Genomic DNA, 23418 nt, shown 5'->3' with positions numbered 1-23418 from the left:
GTTCAAATTGTTTCTTCTAGTAATGATGGTGAAGGACGATGGGCAATGGCTAAGGTTGTCATTCAAAACAAGACGATGGTATTACTTATTATATATGGTCTTGTCCGCCCTGATCCAAAATTTAGATATAAAAGTTCTAATTTCGTCCATAGATTGCCCTGATTTTATTGTTGCCGGTGATTTTAATCAATGGTTAGACCCTTTCTCAGATAGATTATCCTCCAGTAAATTTCAATCTGAAAAATCCCATAAGAGTTTTCAATCTGCCATTGCTTCTCGTCCTTTATATGATTCTTGGAAAATGTGCAACCCAGATTTGCTTGAATATACTTTTTTTTTTAATGTTCTCCACACCCGCCCGAGAATTGATTATATTATGGTTAGTAAGTCTCTTTTGCCCTCCATTCAAAAGTCTGTCATTGGCTCTATTTTTATCTCTGATCATGCTCCTGTGTATACTACCCTAGATCTCTCCCTTATTTCTTCTAAATTCAGTTGTTGGAAATTTAATTCTTTTCTTTTATCTGATGTCATTTTTATGAAAGAGAGTGTGGAATTTTTTAATGAGTTTTTCTCCTTTAATAATCCTTTGGACACCTCCATTCCCATCACTTGGGATGCTTTTAAGGCTTCCTTTAGAGCATTTACTATCTCCTATGTTTCCAAAAGGAAGAAGCTTAATAGACAAAAATATGAAGACCAGCTTAAAGTGATCAAAAGTCTTGAACATTCTTATTGTTCCTCTAAGTCCTCCTCGGCTCTTCAGGAGCTAATCCTAGCCAAAACTGACCTTAACAAAATTATCACCAATGAAGCTTGTCACACCCTTCTCAAAAGTAAATCTAAATTCCATGGAGGCCAGAATAAAGCAGGGAAAATGTTGGCAAATTATTTAAAAATTAAATCCGAACGTAAAACGGTTGGTCCGATCTTTAATGACTCTTTAAATAAATTAGTTACTTCTGATGAAGACATTGCCGAAGTATTTCATAATTACTACCAGGCATTATACTCAGATGATGCACATCCCTCTGAAGCGAACTTATCGACATTTTTTGAGGGCCTCCCAGCTCCCCCTTCCCTTCAGATGGATTTTGCTCTTTTGGAACGGGAAATCATTCTCCAGGAAATTACTACAGCCATTAACCATCTTAAAAAATCGAAAGCCCCTAGCTTTGATGGTTTACCTGTTGAGTTTTATTCTTCTTTTCAATCTTTTTTTGCACCTAAACTCCTTCAATTATTTAATTCATTTATCTCAGATGCCAAAGCCTCTGGGTCCTTTTTGGAAGCTCTCATTGTCATTATTCCCAAACCTGATAAAGATCGCACGCAATGTAAAAACTATCGCCCCATATCATTAATTAATTATGATTGCAACATTTTTGCTAAAATCCTTGCCTCCTGTCTAGTATCTATTATTCCCAGACCAAGTGGGTTTTGTGAAAGGTAGACTTGCTGCTGATAATGCTCGCTTGGTTTCCAATGTCATTGCGCATGCTAAACATGTTAAAGTCCCATTGGCGGCCCTTTCCCTGGACGCTGAAAAAGCTTTTGAACGTATTAATTGGCAATTCATGTTCCGTACCCTCAAATGGTTTGGTTTTGGTCCCTCTTTCATTTCCTTGGTTCAACTTCTTCCCCTCGTGCCAGTATTTTTGTTAACAACCAATTCTCTAGATTTTTTTCCTTGAACAGAGGCACAAGACAAGGCTGTCCCCTTTCCCCCTTGTTATTTATTTTATGTCTCGAGCCTTTTTTAGAGCGTGTTCGTTCCAACTCTAATATTACTGGCCTTATGCTCTCCTCTACAGAAATTAAACTGTCTGCTTATGCAGATGATGTACTGATATATGTATCCAATCCGGAATCCTCTCTTCCACATTTTTTGAATGAGGTTAGTCTGTACTCCTCCATATCAGGTTATAAGCTTAATTTCTCCAAAACGGAAGTTCTGCCCCTTAATCCACTCTGTTTCCAGTACATGTTTAATAATACTGATTTTACATGGTGTCCCTCCAAAATTAAATACCTTGGTATATGGTTTTCTTCCTCCCTAAAAGACACCCTAAATTAACCTTTGATTCATTAATTAACAAAATTCAATCCCTTCTTCAAATTTGGTCTCCCTTATTCCTATCCTGGTGGGGTAGATTAGATACTATTAAAATGATGATTACCCCACATGTTCTATATACTGTTTCCATGCTCCCTTTTAAAATTCCTAAATCCTATTTTGCACGAATTAATTCTCTTTGTGTAAAATTTTTGTGGAATAACAAACATCCACGCATTGCACTGCACAAGTTAATTCGACCAAAACAAGAAGGTGGTGTTCGTTTTCCTGATTTTAAATCATACCATTCTGCCTTTTTGATCAAACAGTCCTTTTCCTTGGCTTATGACTTCGTGGATACTCCTGTGCCTAAGTGGGTTCTTCTAGAACGCTCTCTTCTCAAAGATTTCTCATTTCAACATATTGTTTTCATGTCAAATTGCACTTTGTTATCCAAATGTCCCATTTTGAAATATTCCCAATTTCTACTACAAACTGTTTTCTCTTCTACTTTATCCCCTCTTCAATGTTTCTTAGCCTCTGTGGTATGGTACAACAGATTCCTTAGATACAAAGGCAAATCATTTTACTTTAAACACTGGAAAGAAAAAGGTATCCTATTTGTACATCAGTTTTTTGTTGGTTCATCCCTTATTTCCTTCCCAACATTGCAAGATGTATTTCATTTGCCTTCATCATTTATTACTGAATATACCATTATAACATCTTCCATTCAATCTCACTTGTCTTCCCTCTCCTCATCTATTTCTTTTTCTTCCTTCACCCCCACCACTCCACTGTACCCTTTATTTTCTACTCACCTACCTAAAGCTGCACTTGTATATTCAATTTTGTTATCTAATGTTTCAGATCGTTCTAAATCAAATGTAGAGACTGCTTCAGAGACTGACCTCGATGTCTCCTTATCTATTGTATTGTGGGATCGTTTATGGTCCAAACCTTTTAAAATATCTGTTGCTGCACGTATTACGCAATCTGTATTCTTTATATATCATAGAGTGGTTATTACCCCGGTTAGTATCCATAAGTTCTCTCCAGTTTCCTCACCTTTATGTTGGTCATGTTCCAAGGAACCTGGTACTCTTAAACACCAACTATACAACTGTTCCTCTGTTTTATCATTTTGGACTGAAGTATGGAATATCTGCATGCCAATGTTTTCTTTCTCCTCCCCGTTATCTCTACTGAATGTGTTTTTAGGTTCCTTATCTGATGATATTGATATTGTATCTTCTTCTGCTAAGTTATTAGACCTGTTTATTGCTCTTGCATTTAAAGTTATTTTATTGTGTTGGAAAGTTAACTCTCAGCTTTCTGTCCACACTTGGTGGAACTTTATCTGTGATGAACACAGAATCTCTATTGCATCCTCCACCTCTGTCCCTTTAAAAATTAAATCTGATCTACTCTGGCTTCCCTTCACCTCCTACCTTTCTTCCAGTCCCCCTCCCTTATTACGTGCTATTACTCCCACATAGTAATTCTTGCTCTTCTTTTTCTTTTCTCTTTTTCCTTTTTACTCTCCTCTTTCTTTCTTTTCTTTTCTTTTCCCCTTTCCTTATCTTCTCTCTCTTTATTCTTTTTCCCCTTCTCCTCAAGCACTTTTTTTCTATGATTATTTATGCCAATTAATTACTATTTTCTATTGTACTTTTTACTAATTATTTATGACTTGTTTTTTGTATTACTTATTAATTGCTTAATAAAAATTTCCTAAACAAAAAAAATAATTAAAACACATGCACATTCAGGAATAGAACCCATGCAAATGTACCCACATCATAACATATGCCATTCCCTACCCTCCTGTGTAAAAAAGGAAGAAGATAGATAGAACAAGAGGAAACAGAAATATCAAGAAATTAAAATAATAAAAGGTGATCCAAGTTAAAACTAGAAAGAGTCTTAAAGGGAAGAGTATTGTATAAAAAACATGCAGGATGACCCTGTCTACGATCTGATATAGTCTTCAAGGTAATTGGGCGGTCTATGAACTCTTGAACTGCTCATGGATGTAGAACCACCACCTTCATCACCAGCAGGATCAACACTGGGACCCCACCTACTACCGTTGACTTCTCCATTCTTAAGAAACATCACCCCTGAATATCCATCATCCCCTTCCCTTACACATTCTTCTCCTCTTTGATACCATGCTATATTTCTGAAATTCCACCTCTCACCATTTTCCAAAATGACAACATATTTTCCAACACTGGCAAAGTGAAAGGGACCTCTGAACTTAGAAAGCCCCCTCACAATCCTTCCTGACTCTATTTTGACCCAATCACCAATACAAACATTGAGTTTTTGTTTTCCACTCCTGAAAATGTGTCCCTTCTGCTTCCTCCACTCTTTACCCATTTCTTCAACCAAGCAGGAACTAACTTGATACCTGCAAACACCCTGCATTACCCGGAAGGGAATTTTCTGTGTAGCACTATGTACAGTGGTGCTGTATGCCCACATCATACTGGATACCATTTTCCTTATGTTGCAACAGTTAGTAATGGCCCGTGTTGAATGATACCCTTCAAATAATTAATCAAAACAAGACCACTCGAAAAAGGCTTATTCAAAACGGTATCTTTCCAAATGTTAGTGATCATATGGGAAATAATTAATTTTCTTAAAATAAGCCTCACCCACCAAAAAGCCCCTTGGTTGCATGCTTCATAACCGCATTTCTTCCTGTCCCGCTGCGGGACAGGGCGTGCTATGACCGACGGAGACGTGGGAGCGCTTTTATGGAAAGTGTGGGCTACATCGTTGGAGTTGGAGTGGAAGGGTCAAAGTTATAGTGAAAAAATTCAAAAAAATACCTGGCCTCTAGGAACTTAGACTTTAATGAATCCTGTGGCTGGTATTGTTTAAAAGGGGTTGGAGAGTTACACAATGTAATGGGTGTGTTACTCCCGGTCTACAAGTTTCGAGCCTGCCCCACAGATTTTCCTCAGGACCCAATTCAATTGATCCATAATACCACTTCTGAGTAGTGCCTGATGTATTCCTCAGTGCCTAGTCACGGTATGATAAGTAAGTGTTATACAATACCTAATCAATATGATGCTTCAGTACAACCTATTTGGTATGATGCCTCAAAAACAATTTATTTTCAATCTAAGCTTGCCCCTTGAGCTTTTCATGAGAGGGGAAGGGCACTTGTAGTCACACTTCGTCCAAAGCTGCTCACTCGCCCAGCGCATAGTGCCAATATCGGCCCACTCACCAGCCCACTTGCAGCAACATGCATGTCGCAGAAATAAGCAGACAAGACAACTTTTTGTTGGAGAAAAGTAGCTGCAGGTTTATTAGCATATACACATGCCAACAAGGTGGGTTATCTTACAGACGATCCAAAGGCAAGCCGCCCCTCGTGGCATACCACCTGATGGGCCAATTTGCAACGTGGCCTTAGCCAATCGTTGCTTAGCGGTTGTGGTGAGAAGATAGCCCCCCCATTTCCGGTGAACCATAGGTCCACCCTCTTGCTCACGCCCCCCCTACGAGGGGCGGAGCGTTCAAGCGACCCCCGGTTGTACAGGTTTCCAACCGCCCGTAGGATAGCGGGGTGCCGTCGCACCCCAGGGTCCACCGCACAGACTTCCTGGGGATATTAGGCCTCAGCATCCTTTGTGCTCCTGAAGAGGGTACTCCCGGGTACCTTTTCGCCTCTGGGTCGCCCTGTAACTCTGCCTGCAACACAAATGAGAAAGATTAGAAGACATTTCCCCCCCACCCTGATAGCGCAGGTATGCGGTAGGGAGGGAAACGGCATCAAGGTGAGGGGACAGCGGACAAAGAGGCCGCTAGGTGGGCGGGGGAGGAATATATACTCTCCCCGCCCACACCAGGCCGGAAGTGACACGCAGGACCCTCCGGGATCTCATAGCGCTGGGCTGCCCCGTGTGCCATCTTATAGCACTATGGGGACCGCCCTCTTACTACGTGTCGGTCGGCCTGCATAGTGCCAATATCGGCCCACTCACCAGCCCGCTCGCAGCAACATGCATGTCGCAGAAATAAGCAGACAAGACAGCTTTTTGTTGGAGAAAAGTAGCTGCAGGTTTTTAGCATATACACATGCCAACAAGGTGGGTTATCTTACAGACGATCCAAAGGCAAGCCGCACCTTGCGGCCTACCACCTGATGGGCCAATTTGCAACGTGGCCTTAGCCAATCGTTGCTTAGCGGTTGCGGTGAGAAGATAGCCCCTCCCATTTCCGGTGAACCATAGGTCCACCCTCTTGCTCTCACCCCCCCCTACGACGGGCGGAGCGTTCAAGCAAAACCGGTTGTACAGGTTTCCAACCACCCGTAGGATAGCGGGGCACCGTCGCACCCCAGGGTCCACCGCACAGACTTCCTGGGGATATTATGCCTCAGCATCCTTTGTGCTCCTGAAGAGTGTACTCCCGGGTACCTTTCCGCCTCTGGATCGCCCTGTAACTCCACCACAGCCCTGGGTGTGGTGACCGTCGCAGCTAGGGCCCCCCACCGAGGTAGGCATTCCTCCTACTATTTCCAGCACGTTATTTCTAGGGCCTCTCCCCTAACCAGCCAGAATCGGTCCATGCTTATACTGGGCAGGTGTACCCCTCGCTCTCACATCACCCTGTGAAATCGGCGTGTAGCACCCATGTCTAATGAGGCCAAGCTCCTCTGCCCAGTGAATTTACGCATAGCGCAGAATGTCTTGTGCGCAGGCACAACGCCTCGCCTGCCAAGCTCCCTGCCACGGGAGCCAGGGGTAATTTCCGGCCACTGACGCTTACCTGTCCCTCACTGGTTGCTAAATAGCCCCGTGTGGTCATTGTGGTCTTCATCCCTGGTTCATACTTTGCCACATAACCAGACAACTACAAAGTTAGCTTCAACCTATCCCTGGTGCCCATGGCAATGGTGTCACACAGGTGTGAGGGAAAAAAGTGTGTGGTGTCCAAAATAGACACTGCACCATAACGTGAAGTGCCAACCTACAGGTGCCCGAACCCTGTTCTCCACCTGTAAACCTAGATACTTCCAGTAAAGATGACCTACCACCAGAAGTGTGTCACAAGGTTAGTATAAACCTATTTGGTGAATTCGCTGGGACCCATCAGTGACCCAGAACAACCTACTTCAATGAATGTAGCCAAATTATGTGGACCCCAAGTTCTCCTCAGGTTATTGCACCGCAACTCACAAATTATCTGGCCGCTACCACCACTGCCTAGCTCCCTGGCACTCGCACAGATGTTATTGTCTATCTTGAATTGACTTGAGCATCCATCACTTTGCCCGGGCTTGCCCTGATTGTAATCACCTTATTATTATTATTATTATTATTATTATTATTATGTTTCTTATATAGCGCCTGAATCGACCCCCAAAGGGGTATCTCCGCCCTTGCCTTGGGAACCCGTCCTGGCTTTTCCCGGTGAGATAGCCCCTACAGGGCATCCCCAAGGTGAAAGCCAGGCATCCCGCCGCGGGGGGGGGGCGTTGTGGAGATTAAGCAAGCTTAATGCCCAGAGTAGCAGAGTGTGAACCCATGATTAGGTCAGGCACCGAAGCGAGAATTATCTAGTCCATGGACATTTGAGCTCAAGACCCTGCCGCGTTGGGAATTGAACCCTGGTCCCGGGTCTGACCTCTGCTTCAGGGTCTGCCTGCTCTAACCAGTGAGCCACACTTCTCCACCTTGGATGTGCAAGCCCTTGCCAGGCCGAAAGCTTAGCTAAGCCCCTGCTGCAATTCCCTGCCTTTGTAGGCCGACCAAACTACATCCCTTTGGCATCCCGTCCCTACCACAAAAGGCTTACCTCTTGGGCCTGTAACTAATTGTCTCCATCAAGCGAATAAGGCTAGTTGGGACCTTCTTAGGCAATCTCCCTTCTAGTACACTGAGCCGAGTACTGTTACTGTCTGTCTCTAGACCAGTCACCCCGATTGGGAACTCGTTGGTCCCAAGGCGGCTAATAGGAAATGTATATATGACGTGGGGCAACTAGGGAGACTACTACTTTCTCACTGTGTTCTTCCTGGCGTAGAGATACTGCCTATGATCTCCCCACCTTAGGTCCTGAAAATGATTAAAAGAATCTGACTCTGGCGGAGCGATTACTAGTGCACCTAGACAAGGGCCCTCCACTGTAAGTGGACCCCAGTAGTTCGTCATAAGTCTGTGGTTAATACCTGCCAACATTTGGACCCTACAAGTGAAGCCAAATCAATCGCAGGCACTCCTGCTAAGACATAACCCTGTCTGGCCGTAACGTGCCAATAAGTATCTAAATCTTTTGGGCACCAATATTTACAACTAAAACCAAAGGCAGCAGTCAACAATAATCTGACCTACCCCGTGGCTGTTGAGGCAGTCTTATCTGAAAGCGAAACAGTCCATTTAGTGACAATAGAGGGACGGAGCCCCTGGACAGGCCTTCTCCCCTACTGTGTGAAATCCCCATAGTGAGGCACAAGTACTGACCTTCAGATAACTTCTGACAAAGACTCTTGGGCACCCCTTTAAAATTACCATACCGGTCTTCTGCCAATCTACCCGTGGGTTATCCCTACCTGCTCTGCTCTCATTCAACAGTTGACTACCCATGTATTCCTTCCATGGGGCCTAACCTGCGTTCCCCACGATAGAGACAGTCATGACTCCTGGGGAGGAACTGGGTGTCACAGACACCAGCTCACTGCCCCCCCAGCGTGCCTTACCCTTATACCTGTTGATAGTTCAGGTGGAACCCCATGTGGGTCGGGCGGTTCTCGAGTGCTGTTCCTGCATGTGAGACATTAAACATCCTCAGCAGCCCTGCCCCCCTTCACCTACCAATATATATTCTCTGCAAAGGGGCAGGGGCCAACAATGCCCCCCCACGCTACCAAGGTCAATCCTGAATGTCAGTTGCGAGACCTAGTTTGACCACATTACATTCTTGGAAGGAGTAGGGTGGGACAAACACTAGCGTAGCGACAGGGGCCGTAGTGCCCGGGCCTTCAAGCTGACCTCATAGTTCTCCTCCCTTAAAAACACTTCCAAAATCAATTCTTACCTTCTCAGAGGGGAAGGAAGACCCCAAAATAGGAGAGTTCTAATCACCTTGACTATGGAAGAATCTTCGCAGTGACTTGTGGTTTGAGAGTTTGCCATGGCAGAAAATCCTTCTACCTATTTTCGGTACTCTACTGTACTCACAGAGTACTCTATCTTTGTTCTCGTGTTAGACTTCTGCCATGTAATGATCCTATACCTCTACTTGAACAATGTACGCTTAAGTAACTCACCCTCGTGTATCACTTTGCTCCAAGTAACTAGTTAGGGAATATGCAGGTGCAAATGAAGTGCTCCCATGTACCAGTTCTGTCCCTGATGTGGAGCGCCTTACACCTTCTGATAATGTCCGTGCTAAATAAAGGCATATAGAAATGAAAGTACCTCACAAGGTACTCCATTTCGTAGGCAGGGGACAAGATTCACTATGCACCTTAGTAACACTCGGAGTTATGGGTCTCTTGTTTTGTATATTTTTGCGACACTACACGTACGGCATCCACATGTGTGCTAGGCACAGCAGTTTCGTCCACCAACTAGATGACTAGCGTCTGTCACCCCTAGACCTATTTGGTGAAACATTATAATGAATTCTATAAAGTGGGTTGCCCCAAACACATTCCAGCTGGGGAAAGGTAGTAACAGCAGGAAGTATATTCAGGATGTAAAATGTATTCCCCATAACCTCTATAGTGCACTGCAATGAAGAAGCAAGGTTCTTCCTCAGAACCAGTCATACTGCCAGGGATACTCAAATTCTATTCCAGCACTGGCTACGGCAATACACCTACAACGCATACCTTCGCTGTGTACCGTTATAAGCGCCGCCCCCGGTCAGCATTATCCCCGACAAGGTATTAATCCCTCATTGTTCGGAAGACCGACCTAGTCCTTCTAACAATCCTATGCATAAAAGGCGCCGGACCCGACACACTGGCATCAAGAGGGGCTAAAATTCCTTCACCTAACGTGCGCGGCAGATATCCTGGCACAAGGTCGCACACGATCCAGCGTTCTGCCGTTTTAATGATGTAGTAACCTGACAAGATTGTAACCATAATATCCTGGACCAGAAGGGACTCTCACCGGGCCCAAACGAACACATCCACATGCCGAAAAATAGAAGGAAAACCCCTCGCCAAATCCTGGAGGCCTGGCCCAACTCATAAATTAAAACAATCTTGATCAACAGTGAACAGCGTGGACTCAATACACTAGAGGTACCGTGGGGCAGTTGGCAAGTGACGGGCCAAAACTTTTTACCGCTCTTAACTGTGCAACTTTAGCCCAATAGGGACATCCCAATAAAGTCAGTCTCGAAGCACTACACGACCCTCATGGGGATCGAACCGGCAACTATGTTAATCCAAGTGCCACACTGTGATCACAAGAGTTGTTCGTATGTGGAATGAAACAAAAATCGATTACATGGACAAAGCATGTGAGGACCTGTAAACACCCTTTATCACGTTAAATTTTGAGTGGTCACAACCGGCTATGTGCGCCTCGTCCCTACTGTACATTATTTTGCAGCCTCTATATAAAACAGAATATCGGCGTAGCATATTTCGAGAACAGTGTCAGGATTTGTACCCTTGTCCTGTGCCACCAGAGGCACATCAAATACTAATGTGCTGTAGCTCCTTGATGAATCTGTCTTTCCTAACCCGACTGACATCCCTGGGCACAAAGCAAACATATCCACCCAATATACTTTCCAGGCATGCCTAATTGGAAACTGCACAGACCCGCCGAAATTCCTGACGCAACAGAGCCACAGCCGGGCTTGCTGCAACACAACAGGGGGTTAATTTGTTACATTACAGCTACCCAGAATAGTCTCTCCATAATTCCCTCGTGGGATGAGGGTCTGAATAGGCCCTGTTGTGATCCACACGTGACTACACCGAAGGCTCGGTGGATACACATGCCTGCCATATACTGCACAAATGTGACCCAGCAAACGGAAACCTCTCCCACAGCGTGTTGAGCCACAACGACCCTCCCTACCTCACCGTAATCACCTACATAAGCAAACACCCCAATGGTTTATTACATAAATGAATAATGGGACAATCCGATATGACTGCCCCAGCGGTAATAAGTCAGCCATGCCATACATATAGTGTTACAGCATGGAGCTGCCTGTCCACCCTCGATCGACCTGCATGCCTAGCTTTCCCGTGGGCAGGGCAAAACATCACCTTTCCTATCTTTTCTATGTGGAGATCATCACACATTCAAGCTTACTACTTAGGACCCAATTTCAATGTTGTCATGAAGGCCATCCCAGAGCCGCCCGGAATCAGACCTTCCAACTGACTAGTACTGGGATCTGGTTCTACCAAACAACGCAGTACGATGCCCAAAACCCTAAACCTACCAAACGACTCGGTCACTCCGAATCTGACTGGACTTTCCCAGCGAGTACTCTCTGGAAACGCAGAATAGAGTCGTCTGGAGGCATTTCCCAGTCCGAATCCAAATGACCAAGTACGATGCACAGCCAACACTTCAGAGCGTCCGGTAGGGGAGTCTTTCAGCTCCGAATAGCACCACAACATGAATCCGTGAAGCCATTGTGCATGTCATCCCTATAATCAACGATGACTGTTACAACCCCAACTGACACGGTCGTCGCAGACGGTAAGTAAACACCTACATACAGAACTGTGCATAGAGATTTGGAACCTCAGTGAATTAGGGTGTACCAAAACTCACCTTAGTACCCAAAATCCCCTACCAGACTAGCTACAGTGTCTCATTGGTTATCACAAACTCCCAATGCTTAGACAAACCAGAACATGGACTTAGTACACCTCAGGTAACGTGGAACACATGAACACTCTTTCGTTAAACAATCATTTCAAACCAGAACTAGGAGTAAATGAGGACGTGTGCACATTTGAAATGTTTATTTACTAATGCATTGTTCTCAAACGCAGTATCTTAGCTAATACAAGCAAACATATTATCAGAAACAAAGTAATCAGCATAGTTACTAGTCCACAGAATATAAAAGGTGAAAGCATGGTAAAATGCTAAAACGAATAGGGTTCAGTAACACCTAATCCTCACCCTCCCTGTTGTGTTTCTATCTAGGACCCTAATTCGATATTCCCGATTCATGCCCTTATGTGGTTATAACAAATAATATCCTTATAAAGGCATAAGAATCATATCCATATTTACACCCATAGACTCCTAGAAAGCACAACACGTTCTTTAAACAAACCAAGCCTCCAGCAGCCCGGGAAAACCCCCTGATTTTGTTTTGATTTGCACAAGAACTCCTGGAGCCCAGAAAGAACTGTTAGTTCTTAGTGACGTCTTATGTCCAACCTTACGTCAAACCCGGCACCTTTCAGGTATAAATATACCAACGTTGCCTTAAGCAAACACACGGTGGTTGGGAGCAGAGCGACGTTCTACTTGCCCGGGAGCCCAGCTGTTATGAGAGCCGAAGGAAACCGCCCCTCCCATTGACGCACTGAGAGAGACGCTGTCTTTTTCTCCAGCCGAGAAAATCCAGCTCCGGTGTTCCCAAGTCACCCTCGCAGGTTGCTGGGAGATCGAGTCCTGAGAAACGAGATACAAGACCTCCTTCATTCTATAACCAAGGTACGGAGCTGATTAAAACCTTAGAGAGAATTCTTAATTCCGATACTTGGCAAAAACTTAACTTAACTTAAAACTGCAACTTACTTACTCCTTCCCACGTATTAGGCTTAGGTCAAACACCGGGGTAGGCGTATCTTAGAAGCAACAGTTGAGTTTGTTTGTCAATGTTTTTATGTATGTATATATTTTATCCATTTTAAAGTATCATGTGGCTAAGAAACCATATCAATGCTTTTACAGTATTATTTCATAATACTACTTTTACTGTACGCACTTTACTTTATAATAAGTATTGCAATTATGGCAATTCATTTCTCTTGCATGAGAAAGAAGACTGCTCAATAAAATAACACCTTTTATTGAAAACGCCCGTCTCTCTATTTCTCTGCACGCTGGTGGAACTAAGCATGCACGATTGACTGAGTGAAATAGCTGTCTATTGTTTTCACACGACTCTAGAGATACACTCTTTATTCTGAGGGAGCAAAGTTGTCATGTTTATGCGGTTGTCAGAAACGAATTCCTTCTTGTCTAAATCAGGACACTTAAACCCTTTCCTAAACATTCGAGAAAGTTTCTAGTGACCTCTGAGCTAGCTGGCAAAACTAATTAAGCCTAACATAGTCAGTAGAGACCTAGATGACCTCAGTCCTACGTCTACACTGCTGTTTATGTTATTCCAATGCGCAGAGCCTATTGTGAATATAGGAACTACATTACATGGCGCCCAACGTTTGGTGAGGCGATAATCTAACGCAAGACACTAGAGTAACTCAGTCGTGCTTTTCACACAGACTCCTTTCTCCCGTAAAAACTCCAATAGACGTCTGGAGTGGGTGAAAGGTTAATATCCGCCGGAACTTAGTAGGATGAGAATCCTATGTATTAGTTTCTGGTTTAGTCAACGTTGAAGGATACAGTGTTCCAAAATATTGTGCACCTAATCTTTGTTTCCTTGAAACTTGATCTGCAACAAAACTTTCTGTCAGTAAAATGGGAAAAAGTGAAGACAAAAGGGAGCAAGCTAGAATAGCAGCTCAACTCATAGTGGATGACACAACCATCCAAGAAAATGACCCAGTGCTATAATCATTCCGGTCAATATAAGAAGAACTATAACTCTTAAACTTATAGAAAATGGACTATCACCAAGAGGTGGTACGGTCATATTCGTGATAGAGGCACATGAGTATCGGCAGACAGAGGTGTTCTAAACATGGATACATTTTCCAGCAGCACACGCTGTGACAAAAGATTTCCACTATTACAAAATAGAGGAACCTCCAGATATATGCACTCCTTTCGAGGAAGTTGAAATCCCACTAACTTACCAAGAGCACCTGCTCTGGTTTAAAGGCTCCCTAAAACATCAAAATCACATCACCAGGCACGGTCCACTAGGTAGACCAGGAGCCACGTGGCCGGTTCTAGCCAGCTACACAACACACCCAGACATTGAAACAATGTCAAGCGAAGAACTCCTAGTTAAACTAAAAGAATTAACAAAGGCATATAGAGAATTAGTTCAATTGGCAAGGGACGATATAAAGTACCTGCAGAAATTGAAGGAGACAGATATTACAGACCAACCATTTGAACTTGCCAGAATCATAGAAAAATCCTATGAAGAGCTAGGAAGAGACAGTTTGGGTGGGAAACCAGTAAAACCCCAACTAACTGAAAATCCTGAAAAAACATTTATTAAAAATAATCTAAATACTCCAAAAAAAGGGTTGGGAGGGTAATAAACAATCCATTCCCAAGGGAAAACGTTTCCAGTCCAGAGGAAGGTCTCCTCAACCGAGAGAAAGATCTCCTGGCCAAGGAGGCAAGTCTCCCCAAAGGGTACCCTCTGAGAAAAGACACAGCCTTAGAGATAGGGATAAATTGAGAAAACCTGATAGATATCAAGATATTGATACACGTCCCTCTCGATCTTTTCAGACTTCCTCACAGAAATCGGAAAGAAGAGGACGGTCAGAACACAAGGAAGAGCGCGTCAAGTCCAAAGACAAAGAACCTGCTCATCAAAGTAAAAAATCACAATTTCCCAGAAAGAAGGTAGCAAGTATTAAAATTAAACATGCCGAGGATTCTGAGGACACAACTGAAAAACGGAGAGTGGGCCCGACAATGCTAAACAGCGCAGCAGAAGTGACCATAGCTCGCAAGATCCTGATGAATCTTCTGGAGACAGTGGACACGAATGAATACATTCAGGTGGAAACTGCAGACACACGAGTTAGTGTGCCCCATAAACTAAATGAAATAACATTACATATAGAGGGAGATAAAACTAGGAAAATAAAAGGTCTCTTTTGGGAGAAACTTTCTAAAGGCTATGACATCCTATTAGCTGAAAAAGACTGGCCACCAGAGTTTGTCCGGGAGTGCCCTCATGGCGAAGAAATGATTATGCCTGCCTTCTCAAATCATGTCCCGATTCATAAAAAATACATATTTGCAAGAAAATAGGCAGTGGCCCAAGCCCCTTCATTATACAAAAATCATGTAGGATGGGATGAGGACTCTCCTCCCCACAAAATCCAGTTAAAAAATCAACCCACTGCAAAAAGGCAGTACCCAGTTAAACAAGAAGCTAAAAAGCAAGTCAGGGAGATCTTAGATCAACTTGAATATGAAGGGGTGATTTAAACATGCACCTCACAAATGAACAATCCTTTGTTTCCTGTCTCCAAGCCAGGCGATTCATATTGCCTAGTTTTGGACCAGAGACATTTAAACTCCTGCTGCAAACCTTTTGCAGTACAAAACTCACACAGTGCAGCACTAATGAACAACATCGTGCGCAAAAGATATAAAACCACATTGGATATCTCTAATGGATTCTTCTGTCAAAACATTGCACCTGAAAGCAGGTATTTGACCGCTTTCTCAATAATGGGGGGTCGCAAAAACTATTTTGCCGACTCCCACAGGGATTCAAGAGTAGCCCAGGATTATTTTCAGCAAGGGTAACAGAGTTGCTACAAATATCTGATGATGAGGCATTATCCTATGTCGATGACAGCTATCTTACAGACGATGACCTGGAGACTCACTTAAAAAGAGTGAACACCATAATACTTGGGTTCTCATCAGAGGGTTACAAATTCAACTATAAAAAGTCAAGAATTGCCCATCTACAAGTCCTATTTTTAGGATATGAATTATCAAGTGAAGGCAAAAGCCTGGCAGACAACTTCCTAGAGAAGTGTGCAGTACTCCAAGCACCAAAAACGCTGAAAAATTTACAATCAATACTAGGCTTCCTAAATTTCGGTAGAACATTCTAAATTAAGCAGAGAGGGTTAAACCTCTCTATGAATTAATAAAACCTGATTTCAAACCAATACATTGGACTCAGAAACACACAGAAATCTTAAGATCACTACAAACAGACATGTTAGCTAAAAGAAAATTGCAAACTCGCGAAAACGTACGCAACCTTGTAATCTGAGTCATCCCAGGAAGATGCGGATTCACATACCTGACCTCTAATGAGGGAGAAACGGTACCTATAGCTTACAAATCACATTTGTACACTCAAGCTGAAATGAAATGCTGCTCTACAGAAAAAATTCTGACAGCGGTTCAAACTGCTGTAGCAAGAGAAAGAGCCCTAGCCCAAGGCAAGAGAATAACTGTTTATACAGCAGAATCAGCCCTTGAGGCATTAACAAGTCCACGCAATCTGAATGCAGTGGCATTAGATCCAAAATGGATACAATGGGAAAATTCTCTTGCTACAGAAGACGTGAAATACTATTTTGACCCAAAATTGAAAAAACTAGATGATCTAGAATATGAACAAGAATATCCTCTGCCAATTGAAATTCTGCCTCTCGAACAATATACCTGTGTAATCTATATGGACAGATTTGCACACCATTACGATATAGAGAAAAAATCCTACAATGCAGCGTGCGCGATTGTAAAAGGTCGCTGGCGCTCTGGTAAATTCAAACAGATGATTACCAAAACTGAATCCCTTAGAAACTGTTCAGCTCAGAGAGCTGAAATAAGATCTTTAAAGATGGCGCTTGAAAATGCTGATCGCGAATTCCCCACACTAATAGTGTGAGATTCGCATTACTGCGTCAAGTCATACAACAGTGACATGCAGACATGGAGCAAAAACGGTTACAGAGATGACACAGGGGCCACAATAAAGCATAAAACGCTTTGGGAACAAGTAGTTCTTTTACAGAAAGAACTACAAAAGACTCACGTGATACATACACTGAGTCATCAACGTGATGGCAATCACGTTGCAGGGAATTAATTGGCTAATAGAGCCACAGCGGCAGCGGTTCAACCGGCTTCCGTAGCCACAAAAAAGTGTTCTAAAAAACACATAGATGGAGAAACCATGCTGGAAGTAAAAGCCTCATTAAAAGGCGATTAAGCGGCATTACCTCTCAACTATCCACTCAGTAATACATACATAATTGATGCAAACTCCGTTCCTTTTGCTCAAATCCCTGGAGTGGGGGATAGAGTAATTCCAAACACGAACCGGAGAGTTTTCTTGATTGAAAGCACACACATGGGACTGGGTCCGAGGCACCAAGAGATCTTAAAATCTCTAATAGAATTACAATCAGAATACTGGTGGCCGGGGATGAGCTTGCAAATTTACAAATTTGCAATGGATTGTCCAGACTGCAACAGAGATCGCAGTTGTGAACCGGACCAGACTATTGCCAGGACATTTTTATTAGAAAGCATCAGGCGATCTATATGCAGAAATCCAGCCGGAGAAATGCGTCCCCATAATTATTAAAACAAAATTCACTTGAAAATGTAGACCCCAGCGCTCGGCTGACGCCAGAATTGTTATAAAAGATTTGCGAGTCTATATCGGCACATACGCAATTGGCATGCTACATTCTGACCAGGGTCCTGCATTTAGCTCTCAAGCTTACAAAGAGGCCATGACCAGCATGGGCATTGCATTGCGGTACTCTTCTCCCTTCCACCCTGAAGGAAATGCGGTAGTGGAAAGAAAAAAACGTGACATAAAGCAATCTATAACGGCGAGGGTATTAGCTTCGGGTGATGGGTGGGTCAAACATTTAATAAGTGTCCAACGTAGTCTTAATAACATGCCAAGAAATTCTCAAGGAGGTATCAGTCCGTATGAACTTTTGTTTGGTACTAGAATGATTATCCAGGATCTGGATCGTCAAACCTCAGTGGTAGAAGAAAAAACCTTAGATATCAAAGATCGTTTGGCTGTTTTACATGACTTGAATGAAACAAGAAAGAGTCTAAGTAATATAAAGTTTAAGCCAACAACACTGAAGAACCACCTGTCCCAGCAAGACCTGTCTGGATTCCGAAGATTGGGGATCTGGTCAGAGAAAAGATCGCGGTGAAGAAGGAATTTGGGCCTTCTTACAGAAAAGCAGTACCTGTCTTAGCTGTCAGTGGAACAAAATCAGTAGTACTACCGCCACTTGCTGGTAAAAAGGAAAACAGAATTGTTTCCATCGATTTGGTGAAACCACAAACATGTGGGCGATAATAAATAGCAGGCCCAGTGGACTACCAAGAAATAGTAGAAGACCAAACTTTGCTACAATCCAAGAGGTTCAAACTGAGAGACTAATCACATTGCAGTAAATAAAAAAGACTATGCAACAAAGCCATGGAACTTGTGCCTCTTGAAACCCAAATTGCAACAATTTGTGATGATACACCAATCTACAACGATGTAGCATCAGAATGTACAAATGTAACAAAAGAAAATGCAAACATCAATGGAAATCCGGAAGCAATCCCACCAATTGACAGAACAGCATCTGGCTATTTGATCAACTTCGATTACTTTTCCGATGATCCAAGTGAACATGGAGACAAGACAGCAACAAAAACTTTCAAAGTAAAAATGACCGAGCTTTTTCACCAACTAAAAGAAACATATCTGATTTCACCATGAATTGAATTTTGGACTGTGTTAGGTGTACTTTTCCTCCTGCTTTGGCTCATCATGGTTTTGTGCTTGGGTAGATTAATTGATGGAAAATATAGTACAATGGACACGCAAATCAGAACATTAACTTGGTCCTAAAGTCTCACAGATCCTCTCACGTCAAGAAAAGAGAACTATCATCAGTGAACATCACAGCCAATCCAATACCTGGTGGTATAGCATGGGACAGAACTGACTATGATATTTATGGCCCGATTGAGCTCTTGAAGTATCCACACCAGTTTAAGGTTTCCTTAAGTGACTTTGTGATACCAAGTTCTTTTTCTGTTGATGGGACTTTGAAAATATTAATAATATGATGTCAGATTTAGTAATATCAGCTAAATTCACAGAACATGATTAATTACAGTGTTCATCAAATTATGAAGAATTATACTGTTACAATCACTATGGTCATCACTATTTGCATAAATCTGCACAACCTAGAAATACTTTTAATTATAATCAATGGGAACATTGTCCAACTCCGCCAAAAGGCAGCTCGAAGACATTCTATGAGAAATTTCCATACTTCTCAGGGTTTAACAATAGTGATCCAGCAACGTTTTATTTTAAAATGTTAAACAAAACAGGAATGAAAACAATGTTGACAAATACTAAATTGATTTATTCTGAATACTTTTATGACAAAATGCTGTCTACATTTGGTTTTGAGTTCTGGAAAAATAACATTGAAACAAAAACCATCTGGGGAACAAAAGACTGGCAGGTACAAGGTCTAGAATCATTATTTAGAGCCTGCATGATCCCAGAACAAATAATATTCCTGAATTCCGATTCCGAAGCCCATACCTGATAGTAATAGCACTATGGATGTGGAAATAGACGTATCCCATATTTTTCACCAAAACAGAACAAATCCTGATTGGAAAAAATGGTTGATCTGGCCCACAGACACAAACAACTGTCAACATAGATTCCTGAACAAAAGACAGGGGTTCAAAATGACCAGGCCAGACCCAAGATATTCCCAGAGACAACATCCAGGGATAGTTACAACATACAGTGTAGGGAAATTATGCCTTGAGTGGCTACAGAAATCCACACTGGCTGAAATTAAGCAACACTTTACTTAAAGAAGGTGCTGCCTTGCGAGATTTCATAATGGGACCTCGCAAACAGCGTCAAAAACGTTTCATAGCGGCCGGCATATACGCTGCATACAACGAAGCTTGGAAAGTAATGCAAATTGAAACAGCAGAAAAAACACGAGAAATTGATTGTATAAATTTGGAAAAGTCACTTTCTGTAGTGGACAATGGGTTAACGACTCTGTCCTCCAGAATATATTCACTGGACAGTATTGTATCATCTGCCTTTGATATAATAGAGCAAGACTTACTAATGTTACAACATGATCAGTCCCAATTGCGTTCTATTGTACAGCTTGGCTGGACATTGCAAAACCTACGTTCAGGCTACGTGACATGGCGTCTAATCAATGTAACGTCATTTTTTTCTATCTTTAACCTTACTGATAAACAAATCAGTTTGGCACAAAAAGGAGCAGACTATACGATTCTGAGCATTGAAAAACTTGAGAGATTACCATTGACAATGTCAGAGAGACCTGTCATTGAATGGATAATACACGGAACAATTACAATTCCGATAACAACTTTCCAATTTAAATATAGCCAAGAATATATACCAGTATGAAAGGTTGGGTAAAGGATACATCAAATCAACCTGGGATTTACCTTACACACACAAATGCTATAGTGAAGGGAAAAAGGAGGTATTCCTTAGTGGTAATAATTGTAAAAAATCACTAAGTGGTACACTTCTGTGTCAAGGTATTAACTTGCATGGAGCTTGCGAAGGGTCTTCAAATAACATTTCATGTCATCTGCAAGGCACTCCTGCAACACAGATAGAACCATTTTTCAGACAGCTTTCCAATGGTAGCTACGTTTTAATAAATGACCACAGCTGTTGTGGAATGGTGCGAGGAGAATGCTTTTTCGTAACTGTTACTTCCAGGGTTGTTTGCTGTATGCATGTATTGTATCCAAACAGCAATCCAGACATGGAGGCGGCGATATGGCCTTATTTGAATATCTCTTCTATTCGAATTGATACTTTAAGCAGAATGAAGTCTATTCTTTTACAGACTACTGTGCCTCTCACCTCGTCCAAAGAAACGTATGATCTGCAAATTGCAAGGACAGCAGCAGAGATACATACCCTTTTATCGACAAATTGCCCCGTGCATTTCGTAGAAATGTTAAGTCAAATCTTAAACATGTCTGATACCAGTGGCATCGCACATGTATTTAAGACAGTTTTTTGGGACTGTTAGCACCCTTTGAAACAGTTCTGGGCATCTTCCCGAATTTTGTCCATTCTGTCTTTGGCGGCCTACCTTTAATTTTGGGACTCATGGCAGGAATTTTATTTTTGGTCCTTCTGCTCCGATATGGCAAGCCAATCCACAGACAAGACTCCAGCAACAATGGAAGAAAGTGATCCTAGCAATACGATACCGAGACCGTATCACTAAGGTCCTCGGATTGGCCCGGCTAAGAGATCTGAGTACAACTTGGTTTCTTTCATTCAGCCAATCTGGCAGGATTGCATCTTACCTGTGCTTCGATGTCTGCTATGCGGAGAAGAATGCATGTTGGACGTCTGTCTTACACTACCATCAGCAGTACCAATGGATATCAACGCTTTGCTTTGTCCAGTAACGACTCATGCAACGTGTTTTGTATCCAGTGGCTACCTATTCTGATGACGGCATTCGTTGAGACTTCACCATTACGAGTAGGTGGCGGTGAAGTACGAGAGGAAAGCAGCACCAAACAGGTACAACCTTCTGTGAGCATTGCTGATCCAAACATAGATGATAGCAATCACGCACAGAACTGCACAGTTATGGTATTTTCAAACTTGGTGGAACTTTCACCCGATGTTGTAGACCAATTGTTTGCGAGTCTGTCTGATATGATGTTCTCTCCTAACAACGAGAATAACCTTTAAAACAATGAACACACAGCGTTCCCTGAACTCTGAATTCGGCCTTCAGTTTTTGATAAACAACGCTAGTGAAAACATTTGGAACTATTTTTTCCCCAGAAAGCGAAATCATTTTTCCACTTCCAAAATATTTACTCTTTTTGGCACATGGTACTCTGCTTAAAGAAGAACTATTCTTAGAGAACAGAGCTTCTATTTTTAGAGACGTTAGAGACAATATTTACCTCAGCCTCTAGCACATGTACCATAACGTATAAATATGTGATGAAATGGTCTCAACCTTCTTTTCTGTATACAGAGCCATTTCATGTGTAATTTTCGCAATTCATTCAGCTGATATATATATATGCATTTAACTGAATGATAACCCTGCTTGAAAAGCATACAGTACCAATACTCATTTTTGTGTATAAACCATACACCATTTCAAATGCAATTAACGTATTTTGGGGTGGGTTGGAAAACACACATGTATCGTTATATATTTAATATTGCTTATTATTTAGTAATGATGGACATTAATACGTGGAGAGGGTGTTGTGTTTCTATTTAGGACCCTAATTCGATATTCCCGATACATGCCCTTATGTGGTTATAACAAATAATATCCTTATAAAGGCATAAGAATCATATCCATATTTAGTAATTGCCCATGCAGTCCAAAAACACGGCAAGGCTACACCCATAGACTCCTAGAAAGCAAAAAGCATTCTTTAAACAAACCAAGCCTCCAGCAGCCTGGGAAAAACCCCTGCTTTTGTTTTGATTTGCACAACAACTCCTGGAGTCCAGAAAGAACTGTTAGTTCTTAGTGACGTCTTATGTCCAACCTTACGTCAAACCCGGCACCTTTCAGGTATAAATATACCAACGTTGCCTTAAGCAAACACATGGTAGTTGGGAGCAGAGTGACGTTCTACTTGCCCGGGAGCCCAGCTGTTATGAGAGCCGAAGGAAACCGCCCCTCCCCTTGACGCACTGAGAGAGACGCTGTCTTTTTCTCCAGCCGAGAAAATCCAGCTCCAGTGTTCCCAAGTCACCCTCGCGGGTTGCTGGGAGATCGAGTCCTGAGAAACGAGATACAAGACTTCCTTCATTCTATAACCAAGGTACGGAGCTGATTAAAACCTTAGAGAGAATTCTTGATTCCGATACTTGGCAAAAACTTAACTTAACTTAAAACTGCAACTTACTTACTCCTTCCCACGTATTAGGCTTAGGTCAGGTACACCGGGGTAGGCGTATCTTAAAAGCACCAGTTGAGTTCGTTAGTTAATGTTTTTATGTATGTATATATTTTATCCATTTTAAACTATCATATGGCTAAGAAACCATATCAATGCTTTTACAGTATTATTTCATAATACTACTTTTACTGTACGCACTTTACTTTATAATAAGTATTGCAATTGTGGCAATTCATTTCTCTTGCATGAGAAAGAAGACTGCTCAATAAAATAACACCTTTTATTGAAAATGCCCGTCTCTCTATTTCTCTGCACTCTGGTGGAACTAAGCATGCACGATTGACTGATTGAAATAGCTGTCTATTGTTTTCACACGACTCTAGAGATACACTCTTTATTCTGAGGGAGCAAAGTTGTCATGTTTATGCGGTTGTCAGAAACTAATCCCTTCTTGTCTAAATCAGGACGGTTAAACCCTTTCCTGAACATTCGAGAACGTTTCTAGTGACCTCT

Source organism: Lissotriton vulgaris, chromosome 4_1, assembly GCF_964263255.1.
Source record: "Lissotriton vulgaris chromosome 4_1, aLisVul1.2, whole genome shotgun sequence".
Lineage (NCBI taxonomy): Eukaryota > Metazoa > Chordata > Amphibia > Caudata > Salamandridae > Lissotriton > Lissotriton vulgaris.
Note: the sequence above shows the minus strand (reverse complement) of the source record.